Consider the following 13783-nt stretch of genomic DNA (forward strand, 5'->3'; position numbering starts at 1 on the left):
GGTAAATATCCAGTCCTGGACAAGTTACAGGTCTGGTCTGATATCTAGTGACCCTGTAGGAAGAGAAATCAAAGCTTTTTCCCAGTGGACAGGAGGGGCTCCCTGAGTGGTTCTAGGGGCATTGGCACTTCTAGTCTTGAAGGGGTTCCCAGTACTGGGTTTTGTAGTCATGCGTTCTAGTCCTGGTTCTGCCACCGATGTGCTGTGCAACCTTTGGCAAGTCAATTCACCTCCATACTTGAAGTTTTCCCATCTGTAAAATGGGATAATGATACTGATTGAAGATTAGTTAATATTTGTAAATCAGAACGAGTATGTAGGGTCAAACTCAGCCTTGCTGAAAGTGGGCACAACCCCACTGAGTTTAGTAGATTCACACTAGGGCTTTATTAGCCCAATCTCACCACTTTGTTCACCTCCTTTAGTGTAAGACAATGGGGATATTTTCCAGATTCTCTGTGACCCTTTTGCTGGAAAAATTTCTGCAAAATTGAACCCAGAATGACTATGAAAAAGTGACAAAGCATCAGAATTGCAGAGTCCGAAGTGGTTTTATAGACGTCGCAAACCATGTAATTTTTAAAATCCTCAGCTGCTTTTTTTTTTTTTGTTTGGCTCGGTGAGATCCCATTGTTTCCTTGGAACGTGGACAATGCTATCAAAGCTTTCTCTTTTAGCATAGCTCTGGATTGTAATCTCCAATATTCAGTTTGTTTAAATGGGCATTAAAATGCAAATGATCCATTTTTAATAGGCATCGCAGAGACAGTCTCTGAGGTATCAGGAGTCAAATCAACACAATTTCAACCTCTTCTTTTAGCTTGCACCCTTCTGCTTCACGTTTCCTTTGCTTCTCTACTCCTTTCAATTTCCTCCCACTCGCTTCCTAGATCAACCCCCCTATCCCCTTGCAAACATCATTCCTATGGCAGGAGAGATACTAGGCTCTTCAGCGAAGACTGAAACCCAAGAGGGGAGGATAAAGAGTTGCAGAGCAGGTGGTTTATAGGATGCCAATACAGCAAGGGCAGAGAGTAATACAATATGGAGCAGTTAACCGCACGACAAAATAAACACTCCTTTGGGAAAAATCTAACACTAATGCCCATTAGCTTAATAGGCTTGTGGCTAAGGCATAGGGGCCAGGAAGCAGGAGATCTGGGTTTTGTATGCAGTTGTGCCATAGACTTCAGGACACTCAAGAAGTGCGATCCTCATTAGGCTCTTAATTGTCTTGTGCTTCAATCGTCTCATCTATCCAAAGTACCCTGAGTATCCTAACACGGACTGGCCTCCCTGAGGGTGTTCTGAGGCTACGTCTACAAAGAGCCCATGTTAGCCGGGGCTACAGAAGAACAGAGCCCAGGGATGGAATTTTCTCCCTTTCATGTCTCCGTATCTTGCCAGTCGTTCCATTCTGACAAAAGCTGCATCAAAGACTTTCATTTTTCTGAGCGGGTACTCCACCCCTGCGCTGCCCTGAGGCCTTGCCCCCACTCTGCCTCTTCCCCCAAAACCCCACTCTCACTCCACCTCTTCCTGCCCCCACTCGGCCTCTTCCTGCCCCCTCCCCCAAGGCCCCCACCTTCACTCCACCTATTCCTGCCCGCTCCCTGGAGTGCCCTCTCCTGCTGCTGAACAGCTACTCAGGGCCAGCCAAATAGCTGATTGGCAGGTGGGTGCTGAGCACCCCCTATTTTTGTTTCCATGGGTGCTCCAGCCCTGAATACAGTACAAATACAAAATGTATTTAACTACCAACAAGAAATCACTTATAAGGCAACTGTGGTACTGCTGTGGCAGGAATCTAGCATCGCTGCATTCTCTGTCCCATGCTCTGCAGCTCCTTCCTGTCTGTATGTGTGTGTGTGTGATGCCTTTGGCTAAGTTACATTGCTCTGGGCTGTGAAAAATTTTGTGCCCTGTGTGGCATTGTTGGGTTGACCTAACCCCCACTGTAGATGCAGGTAGGTCAACAGAAGAATTCTTCCATTGACCTAGCTACCAGCTCTCAGAGAGGGAGATTAACCACATCAATGGGAAAAAATCCCATCAGTGGCTGTAGGAAGTGTCTACCCACTGTAGTGCAGACACACACGGAGAGTCTGTGAACCTCACCAGGAAGTGTGGCACTGCAGAACTTTTGGCAGGACGTGGTTGTGGGGTGCTTTAATCTTCCTGCTAGAACTTAACCCTTTACAGCACAGTGTCCTGATGCCCCAGGAACAGAACAGGTAGGTTCAGTTGAGATGACTTATTTTAGATTACAGAAAAATCAAAGAACAAATATGCATCTCTTTCTCTGTATGTCATGGAGACTTTATATTTTCTTTGAGACGTTGGCAGTTAATACTACTAATGGCAAAATCACTGTTCAGCCTGTCTTCAGGCACAGGACAACTCACCTAAAACTTTAGTTCAAACTGTTTTTTTCTCAGCCATTGCTAGCAACTGAATGGCTAAACAACCAACAACGGGTGAGTTCAGCAAAATGGCAGTTGGCAAAGAGGCCTAGGATAGCAAATAGATCTTTTAATTCTCAGGACAAAGGGTTTGGGGCGTGGAGGGTTTGGATACTTTTCTTTTTGTATCTGTGTATTGTCCCTATTGTGAGTGTAACGGAAAAAAATCAGCTATTCACCCATCTCTAGTTGAAAGATCTCAGAGCTCTACACCTTCTTACATTTAAGGTCCAAACAACCATAGCTACATAGCCATTTCACTATAATACATTTAGATAGATAGCTGTGTTATACATATCTTACACACAAACACACATTGCATATATTATACACACACACACAAAGGGGTAAACAGGAAAAGGGGGTAATCAGTGAGGTGGCAAAATTTGCAGAAGATAACTCTTGAGTAATTTTGTAAGTCCAAAGCAGACTGCAAAGAGCTACAAAAGGATCTCACAAAACTAGGTGACTGGGCAACAAAATGGCAGATTAAATTCAGTGTTGATTAATACAAAGTAATGCACATTGAAAAACATAATCCCAACTACACATATAAAATGATGGGGTCTAAATGAGCTATCATAACTCAAGAAAGATCTTGGAGTCATTGTCGATGGGTCTCTGAAAACATCCACTCAATGTGCAGTGGCAATCAAAAAAGCGAACAGAATGTTTAGAACCATTAGGGAAGGGAGAGATAGTAAGACAGTAAATATCATAATGCCATTATATAAATCAATGGTACACCCAGGCCTTGAATACTGTGTGCAGTTATGGTCACCTCCTCTCAAAAAAAGATATATTAGAATTGGAAAAGGTACAGAGGCAGGCAACAAAATTGATTAACTTCCATATGAGGAAAGATTAAAAAGATGGACTCTTCAGCATGGAAGAGATGACTAAGGGGAATCAGATAAAAGGTCTATAAAATCATGAATGGTGTGGAGAATATGAATAAGGAAGTGTTATTTACTCCTTCGCATAACAAAAGAACGAAGCGTCACATGATGAAATTAATAGGCAGCAGTTTAAAACAAACAAAAGGAAGGACTTCTTCATACAGTCAACCTGTGGAACTCATTGCCAGGGGATGTTGTGAAGACGACAACTATAATGGGTTATAATGGGTTCAAAAAAGAATTAGATAAGTTCCTGGAGGATAGGTCCATCAATAACTGCAACCCCATGGATGCAACCCCATGCTCTGGGTGTCCCTAGCCTTTGACTGCCAGAAGAGGAGAGTGAATGAGAGGGGATGGATCACTTGATGATTGTTTTGTTCATTCCCGTTAAAGCACCTGGCATTGGCCACTGTCAGAAGTCAGGACACTGGGCTAGATGGACCATTGGTCTGACCCAGGATGGCCGTTTTATGTTCTTATGTTGCCTTTCTCAAGTTGTTTGAGAAGAGTGAAAAATTCCAACACTGCTTTCCAGAGATAAATACATTCAGAGTGATAACATCAAAAGCCACACCAGTCATTCTGCTGGCGCTAGGTGTTATGGGACTTCACATCAGAGCAAAGGGCGATAGCAAGAGAAAAATAAACTGGTGATTAAGTGACAGAGACAGTGCAACGAGGACTGGGAAAGCTTAAACATTACCAATTTACCAGGTAGTTTTATGAAGGGAGGAAATGGAAGATCCCCTTGGAGAAGAGAATTGACTTTATTTAGTAGCTTTTGGTGAAAAAAGAGCTGAGGATTTTGCTTCCTTTTTTAATATTTTCTGTTAAACATAAAAGGGATGGAAGACAGATAACCTGCCTAGAACTGAATTAAGCCTAAAACCAGAAATTCTAGACTGGGAAGCAGAGGGACTTTATTAGTTATTATCAGACTGTGCAGTCCATAAAGGACGTGAATGTTTTTCTGCTGCTGCTGCTTTTTATTTTGGTCGTCAAGTCCACTCTTCTGAATAACATTATGCAAAGTTCTACACTGGACAGACCCCACTGTAGTTTAGCAGCTGGTTCCTGATCACTGATCACATTCTGCATGGCTTAGGGAAGTTCTGAAGTGGGGAATGTTTGGAAAAGAGGTTTGGAGTAAGAATGCAAGGACTCCACGATGCTGTTTTCTGTTGGTAGGGCAAGCAGCAGGTGAAAACTTTTGAGTATGACACATGCTTGCCTATGAAGGTTTGAAAGGGGAATGGTTGGCCTGGGAGGATGGTGGGAGCCTGGGATATGAAGCCTCTCACAGACTCAAACCCAACACCTCAAATATGCTCGAGGTTAAAGGTAATTGCTAGCCATTGAGTGGCTTATGGTATGATCAGTTGGCTGTAGCCCAGCTACTAGGTAGGCATCACATCAAAGCTGGTGCAAAACATCCAAGGGCAGACTGAGCATGAAAAATGAAATAGGGTGTCATCTCCGCGAGGACGCCCACTCCAGGTCTGGAGCTGGGGGTGAGCTAAGCTGGCTTTGCTGCTGCCCCTTGCCTGGAGAGAAGTAAGGGCTTGCCTCACCAGGGCTGGCAGCCTGATAACTTGCACAAGCACTGGGTGAATGGTGAACAGTCGTAAGAAGTGAGAAGATTAACATTCCCCCTCTGACTATGTCAGGCTGCATTTATAGCCTTGCAACTGCTGTCGGGATATTTTTACAGAAACAATACCACTACATAAGAGCTACGGTATGAATTGTAATTCACTCATGAGTAATGAATCATAGACTATCAGGGTTGGAGGGGACCTCAGGAGGTCATCTTGTCCAACCCCCTGCTCAAAGCAGGACCAATCCCCAACTAAATCATCCCAGCCAGGTCTTTGTCAAGCCTGACCTTGAAAACCTCTAAGGAAGGAGATTCCATCACCTCTCTAGGTAACCCATTCCAGTGCTTCACCACCCTCCTAGGAAAAACTTTTCCCTAACATCCAATCTAAACCTTCCCCCCTGCAACTCGAGACCATTACTCCTTGTTCTGTCATCTGGTACCCCTGAGAACAGTCTAGATCCAGCTTCTCATCCACTGTAATCCCTAAGTCCTTTTCTGCAGAACTGCTGCCTAGCCATTTGGTCCCTAGTCTGTAGCAGTGCATGGGATTCTTCCAACCTAAGTGCAGGACTCTGATGATGATGTTAATGGACTATCAGGGACAGGCAAATACACTCTTATTGTCCTTTGTAATTCTGAGTCGCACAACGATCCAGAAACCATTCTCAACATTTCTCACGCTTCTTCTTTGTGCCTCAGATTTGTTGAAATAATATTAGCACACTCACTTCCCTAGAGCTATCAGGACAGAAGTAGTCATGGGTTATAGTTGTTTGCAGTGCTGGCAAAGAATTAAACCACGGCTCCCATGTGACCAGTTGTATCCCCATCTACTTAGATTGTGAGCTCTGCAGGGCCGGGACTGTCTTTTTATTTTCTATCTTAGACATTTAGCTGCCCCTCACCCCCCCCACATCACCATAGCATCTGAGCACCTTCCAATCGTTAATGGATTTAGCCTCACAGAACCCTGGTTATTATCCCCAGGAACTGATTGGAGGAGAGAGTTTAACACTCAGATCTTCAACTCCTAATTTTCTAACTTTGAGGATCTGGGCCTACAGGACTTGCCCAAGGTCACAGAGAAAGTCTGGTGGAGCAAGGCATTGAACATGCTGCTGTTGAGTTCCAGATGAGTCCCCTACCTCAGAGGGCACAGCTGGGCTCAGTATTACTCACTTTTCCATAACACCATCAATCTCTGCAGGATCCCGGAGCATGCTACAAACATACTGTATATATCAGAGATGGTGCCAGCCCAATTCCCCAGACCTGAACACTTCCAAACTTGGAGGAAGTTTGGATTCAGCTCTGATATTTGTGTCTTGCTGAACTCTACAGAATGGGTTGAGCCAAGACCTGATCACCCCCCAACTCTGAGAAAGTCTGGAATTGGATCTGGTCTTTGTAACTCCGGCCTGCCTCTAAAATACACCCAAACATAGGAATCTTTCTTCCTGTCCCTACACACGGCACGACTAAACGTCAGCCTTTTAGGACAGAAAGTAAAGAGAATTTGTATGCTCAACCAATCTGGAAGCTGGAGGACATTGAAGCTAAGACCCTGGCTGAGTAAAGTGCCATGGGAACTTTAGTAACCATAGTCAGGAACCTAGTTTTGCCTCCGAAGCAAGAAAATGGCCCCTCCAGCACACAGCCACCAGCTGAGGCACAAGTTCAGTTCTACGGTGAGTCAGAAGGAATATTGCCATGGGCATGAATTGCAACACCACTTTCCTATAGCAACCTGTGTTCTCCTTGAAAAATCCTTCCATACAAGCACTGAGCATACTTCACCATGCATAGCTTGTGAGAGCCAATGGGATCACAACCTCAGGTTATAGGACTTAGCAGGTGCCTTTGTGCATATAAATAAATATACTGAAACATTAGAGGCAGCACGGATAATGGTGTCTATAGTTAACATTACCTGACATTCCCATTATAAGAGTCTGTTTTCAGTTGCTCCTAACTTTGCCAAACTTGAATTTTCCATGCTGGGTGTTTGCTTCAGGCTGAATATTTCTGGAAAGTTTCAGCTAAGAATGATTCGGCCATTACATTGTTTTGTCCAGGTTAAAAAAAATTCTTCCAGACCCTTTAGTGCCTCAGTGCTTTGGAGCAGGGACTTGAAATTTGGCAGGGTGGTTCTGCCTTTCCCCACCCTTGTGAAAAACAACCCAAATTTGGCCAAAAATCTTAGTTCACGCATACTCAGTAGAGACTTGATAGAGTTTGGCAGCCAAATTCTCTAAAGATTCTATCTGCACTGGGCATGCTCCATCCAGCCCCTCACAATTCCTGTGTGCCTATTGGACTGCACATGAGCCATTCCCACAGAGTGATCCAGAGGACTTTAGGGACTGAGCAGAACTTTCCAGGCAATTGTTCCTTCCATCTGCAGGAGGCCTCTGTGGTGCTGGGCAATGGAGCTGAAAGCAGGGAGCATGTCTTTCCTGTGCTCTGTGTGCCCCAGGCAGTGTGGAGGAAGAATAGGAACAGCCTGACTTGAATGCAGAGGGGGAGGAAAAGGTGGTGGTGGAGGCAGGGTCAAAAGCAGAGGGAGACGGAAGCAGAGAGGCATTGATAGGGCTGTAAGAAAGTTGTGATTTTTTTGGTTCAAACAAATGTGGCTGCAGCTTGTGACAGATGTGGCTGCAGCTACCTTCCAAAGACGAGACACCATATGGCTCTTGAAAGACAACATGACGGAGGGGCAGCCAGGCCAAATTTGAGTCATGTTGCAACACCGTGTACCAGGGTGTAATGCAACTTGCTCAGATTTGGCCCATCTGTCCCTCTGTCATGATGGCTGGGCCAAATCTGAGCGAGTGGCGTTGCGACCTGGAGTATGTGGTTGCAATGCCACCCAAATATGTGGCAGCTATAAAAAGCTGCCATGTGTGTTAAAATTGTGGGCTGTGATTTTATTGCAGAAACCGCAACGTTTCTTTCAGCCTTAGGCATAGGATTGAGGTGGGGAGAGGGGCCAGAGCCGGGGATGGGGGAAAATGAGCAGGTGCCATGGGAGAGGACAGGAGCAGGGGGATGAGCAGAAGCTGGGAAGGGAAGAGCAGGGCAGAAGAAGCTATAACCGTTAGAGAACACTCTCCTCCAGAGTCTGGAGCTGAATCCAAGTTTACTGAATCTCCATATTTCATTGCCATCTAGCAAACAGCTGTGAAACCCACTGGCAAGATGTCACCATCCCCCTCTAGTAGCAGGTCCACACAGAAGACAAAAGCCCCCTATAGCTACCCGTTACTCCATTCACTCATGTCGTAGAGGCCTGTGCTATGGATCTAAAGAACTCAGCCCCGCTGATGATCGATCCATGTGGATCTCTACAGGATGAAATTTTTGTTTTCTCCATTTTAATTTTTTAAAATAAAAAATTAGCGAATACCCCCCCTTCCCCCAGGCCTCCAGCAGGTGGCTTCTGGATCTAGTTCACCCTGTCACACTCATCAAAAAAAGAACATCACAAAATCAATCACTCAAAAGTTAGGCAATGTCAGAATTAAAGTCTGTGTAACTTTTTTCAGCCCTCTTATACATATGAATTATGATACTATCGTTGATGATATGATCACCTCCTATTGTTCCCTAGGATCCCTGCCTCGTTCAGTTTGACCTGCTCTGGGGATGAAACAGGGTTGTGTAGGGCCCTTGCCTCATTCATTGCAGAAGGTGTCTGGTGAATCAGACTGCAGGACAAGAAAGGACAACCTGTGATTAAGGCAGCTGAATGATACTCTGGAGTATTGGACTGTATCCCTGTCTCTGGCACCACATCCTATGTGATGCTGGGCAAGTCACTTCATCCAAACTTTTCCCCACTGTGTGTTCCTCATTTTATAGGTACCCAACCTGAGACAGCTGGAGTCTGCTTTGCAAAAAAGTTGAGTAATCACAACCACAACTGATGTCAATGGGAGCTGTGCTCTGAACATATAAAGGGCTGAGAATTCAGAAAAATCAGACCGTGGGCTTTTCAAATCGAGCATCCAAAATTAGTTGAAACTTGATAATTTTAGCTTTATTCTCCTTGCCTCAGGGGTGTAAAATGGGAATAATAATCCACCTCAAAAGGGCGATGAATATAAATTCATTAAGATTTGTAAAGAACTGAGTCACTACATTAGAAAAGCCCACAAGGAAACAAATCATTCTATATTCACTGCAGGGTTTCAATGGTGTGCAATGAACCATGGCTGGGGCCACACATTGAATGATGAAGATAAAAAGAAATATTGATTAGCTGCCCATTCAGGGAGCACTGTCCCTTCTCTGAACTGAAGAAAGCAGGATTGTACATAAAAAAGTAGTATGTGATCATGTAATTAAAGATTGTGCTGTAAATGCATATGCAAAGGGGGCTGAATTAAGGTTATATAGGCAACCTGAATTCTGGCATTGCCTAACTTTTGCATGCTTGACTTTGCAACCTTAACATTCTTTTAACATGGTTTTTTTTTTGGATGCAATATATATTTAAATGGAAAACATGTAGCGATGAAAGTCTTTCCATTCACTGACTTCTTAATTTCATTTTCTGAGCTGTAGTTACTGAGTTTGCTGCCTCATTGGTTGTACAACATAATATCTGACCATCTCTTAGAAGTGCAAGAGAACAGCACTATGCTGGAAAGTATTGGTCCAGTGGAGTGGAAACTTAGGGGTGTGTGTGTATGTGTGTGAATAACTGCATAGTTAAATCCTAGAGAATGCAGATCTGTAGCACTCTCTTTGCTGAAAGACAAACTCCTATAACAGCAGACAAGTAAATACACGTGAAACTATCACTATCTCTCTCTTTTATCTTCGCAATTTCACTAAGGAACCTCCCTAGCAAGTCAGTCAATACCAGCTTCCTAGTGCAAACCCACATCGGCAAGGGAGTGAGGGGAAGAAGAATGCTTGCCAGAATGCTAATAGAAAAAAAATCAAATGAGTTTGACTTTATTAATTATTATTATTTTCTCTTTCCAGCATAGAGGATCATAAAAAACACTCCGCATTTTACAGAGGGCCACATTGTGTCCCCTGCTAACGCGGAGTCATTGGCACAAAACAACCTGACAGCCGGCTCTAAGCCACGCCACCCACCCCCGCGCAGTGCCCAGTGTTGAAGGTACATCAGAGGCACAGCGGGAGGGCAAAAGAGACATGGCCAGGGAACTGCTGTCTCTAGCTGACCCTGGGCTGATGTAATGGCCGGGGGGGGGGGAAGGAGAGGGCATAGTCAGTGGTGCATACAGCATCCTCAGAATTGCCCTATTTTGCATCAGCACCGAACAACTGTCTGAGAGTGCAGAGCCCAGAGATTTTAAAGGGCTAGTTTAGAAATATATTTTTGCAAAGATAAATTTCCTTACTTCTGTCACCAGTAACACCTTCAATTATTAAAACTGAAACAATTTTATAGGCCAAATTTACTTTTAATGCTGCCTGTTTGGGGTTTTTTTTTTTTGCATTTCCCTCAGCTTGAAAATTAGAAACGGAACTAGTCAGGTTCACATTCTCCTTCTGATGTACTCATAACTGCAAAGTGTTGTGGCTCCCCCATAATTTGCCCCTTTTATGCAAATTATGTATCAAGATAATTTGCATATTTGGGAATAATTTGTGTACAGCCATAAACTTCAGCTTGAAAATAATCTTGTGATTCAGTGCAGGTGAAAGGCCAGATCTTGCGGATTCTTAGATTCCAATGACAGACGGGACCATTGTGATCATCTAGTTTCATGTCCTATATAACACAGGCCAGAGCACTTTCCCAAAATAACTCCTAGAACATATTTTATAGAAAAACATCCAGTCTTGATTTTAAAATTGTCAGAGATGGAGAATCCATTGTGACCCTTGGTACATTGTTCCAATGGTTAATTACTTTCACTGTTAAAACTGTGCACCTTATTTCCGGTTTTTATCTAACTTCAACTTTGAGTCATTGGATCATGTTATACTTTTCTCTGCTAGAGTAAAGAGCCCATTATTAAATATTTGTTCCCCATGTAGCTACTTATAGCCTGCAAGTTCCCCATTAGCTTAACAGAGAGAAGGTGTCATAAAAATAAAGGGAAGGGTAACCACCTTTCTGTATACAGAACTATAAAATCCCTCCTGACCAGAAGTAAAATCGTATCACCTGTAAAGGGTTAAGAAGCTAAGATAACCTTGCTGGTACCTGACCAAAATGACCAATGAGGAGACAAGATACTTTCAAATCTGGAGAGGGGGAAACAAAGGGTCTGTCTGGGTGATGCTTTTGCGGGAACAGATTAGGAATACAGTCTCAGACCTTCTGGTAGTTAGTAAGTAATCTAGCTAGAAATGCGTTAGATTTCCTTCTGTTTAAATGGCTGGTAAAATAAGCTGTGCTGGACGGAATGTATATTCCTGTTTTTGTGTCTTTTTGTAACTTAATGTTTTGCCTAGAGGGATTCTCTGTGTTTTGAATCTGATTACCCTGTAAGGTATTTACCATCCTGATTTTACAGAGGTGATTCTTTTACCTTTTCTTTAATTAAAATTCTTCTTTTAAGAACCTGATTAATTTTTTCTTGTTCTTAAGATCCAAGGTTTGGGTCTGTGTTCAGCTGTACAAATTGGTGAGGATTCTTATCAAGCCTTCCCTAGGAAAGGGGGTGTAGGGCTTGGGGGGATATTTTGGGGGAAGACGTCTCCAAGTGGGCTCTTTCCCTGTTCTTTGTTTAACACGCTTGGTGGTGGCAGTGTAGGGTTCAAGGACAAGGCAAAGTTTGTACCTTGAGGAAGTTTTTAACCTAAACTGGTAAGAATAAGCTTAGGTGGTCTTTCATGCAGGTCCCCACATCTGTACCCTAGAGTTCAGAGTGGGGAAGGACAGAAGGTTATTCCTCTAGGGCATGTTTTCTAATCCTTTAATCATTCTCGTGGCTTTTCTCTGAACTTTCTTCAATTTTTCAACATCCTTCTTGAATTGTGGGCACCAGAACTGGACACAGTATTCCAGCAGTGGTCACATCAGTGCCAAATACAGAGGTAAAATAACTTTTCTACTTCTGCTTGAGGATTCCCCTGTATATGTATCCAAAGACTGCATTCGCCCTTTTGGCTACAGCATCACACAGGGAGCTTATGTTTAGCTGATTACTCACCATGACTCAAGTCTTTTTCAGAATCACTGCTTCCCAGGATAGAGTTTCCCACCATGTAAATATGGCCTACTTCCTTTGTTCCTAGAGTTATACATTTAGCCATATTAAATCACAGATGGTTGGCAAACTGGCCACAGACCTGGATCACTCTGTATTAGTTACTAGTCCTCTTCCTTATTTACCCCAATTTTTGGGTCATCTGAAAACTTTCAGTGATGATTTTATGTTTTCTTTCATCTCATCGATAAAAGCAACGTAGGGCCATGAACAGAGCTCTGGGGGACACCACTAGAAACACACCCGGCTTGATGCTGATTTTCTGTTTACATTTACTATTGAGACCTATCAGTTAGCCAGTTTTTAATCCCTATAATGTGTGACATGTTAATTTTATATTGTTCTAGTTTCATTAATCATGTCAGGTGGTACCAAGTCAAATGCATTATAGAAATGTAAGTATATTACATTAACACAATTACCTTTGTCAACTAAATGTATAATTTCATTGTAATGGGGTGCACTCATCTCTCACAACCGCCCTGTCTCAGTGCATGTGGGTCTTCGGTGACTCAGCCCTCCAGCTGAGTCACACTGTCTGTATGTGGGAAAAAATCAAACCCCCTTCTGGGATATACATCCATCAAGGGGCCTATCTCAGCACCCTCTGTAAGGTCCCTTGATCTGCAGCTCTATCTCTGGGCTCGCTTCTCAATCAGTCCAGCAGGACCTATCACCATACCCTGGTTTGAACTGTTTCTCAGTCCCTTCTGGGCTCTCCCAAATTGTCCCTGCTTTTCAAGCAGTCCTAACCCTGATGTGGGGCCAAATCCTCCAAGGCTCCCTCCCTGGGGACTCTTTGCCTCTCTGGGCCTTTCTGGACCCAGCTCTTCAGCTGGGCCACTAAAAGAGTTCAGTTCCCCTTCCAGGGGGAAATCAAAGTCCAGGCCACTTTCTCAGTGGCTGGTGGAAGGGCCTGGGCCAGCCCTCTACTCCTGGTCCCAGCCAGGAACCTATAGATAGCAGCCATCCACCACATCTCTTTAAATAAACTGCATCACTGCAACAATTTCCTGGGCCACTTCCCTGCAGCCCCAGTTCATTCTTCACCCTTACCTTGATGTCTTGTCCTGGTTGAGTCTCAGCAGCCAATCCAGAACTCCTTCGAGTTCCTCTTGGCCTCTGCCAGCACTGCTCTCTCCAGGGGCCTGTCGCTCCCTCAGTCAGCCAGGCACGCCATCCATTCTCCTCCAACACTAGCAAGGAACTGATCTCATGCTAGCCCTGCAGCTCTTCTTATACTAGCCTGCTGGATCCTGATTGGCTGCTTCCCACACAGTCACTCTCGTCAGCTTGGAGGACCTCTCTACTGTATGGCCTCCAGCAGGGGGCTTTCCAACCTAATTGACCCTGTCACACTCATTAAAAAAGACATCAAGTTAGTCTGACAGGATCTATTTTCCATAAACCCATGTTGATTGGCATTAATTATGTTGCCCTCTTTTAATTCTTTTTTAATCAAGTCCCATATCAATTGCTCCATTATCTTGCCTGGGATTGATGTCAGACTGACAGGCCTAGAATTACTTGGGTCATCACATTTACCATTTTAAAATATTGGCACACAGTAGCTGTCTTCGCATCTTCTGGAATTTCCCCAGTGTTCCAAGTCTTATTGCA

The 13783-nt window shown here is 43.9% G+C and overlaps 1 long non-coding RNA gene across 1 annotated transcript; it reads right to left on the reverse strand.

Annotated features, from left to right (window-relative positions):
• Positions 1-13: 13 nt before the first annotated feature.
• LOC122458009 lies at positions 14-13354 on the reverse strand. The gene is made up of 3 exons (XR_006277824.1): positions 13220-13354; positions 12586-12701; positions 14-253 (listed from the first exon to the last, which is right to left on the reverse strand). It is a non-coding gene; the product is annotated as an uncharacterized LOC122458009 (long non-coding RNA).
• Positions 13355-13783: the final 429 nt, after the last annotated feature.

The sequence above is a fragment of the Dermochelys coriacea genome, chromosome 11 (genome assembly GCF_009764565.3).
Source record: "Dermochelys coriacea isolate rDerCor1 chromosome 11, rDerCor1.pri.v4, whole genome shotgun sequence".
NCBI lineage: Eukaryota > Metazoa > Chordata > Testudines > Dermochelyidae > Dermochelys > Dermochelys coriacea.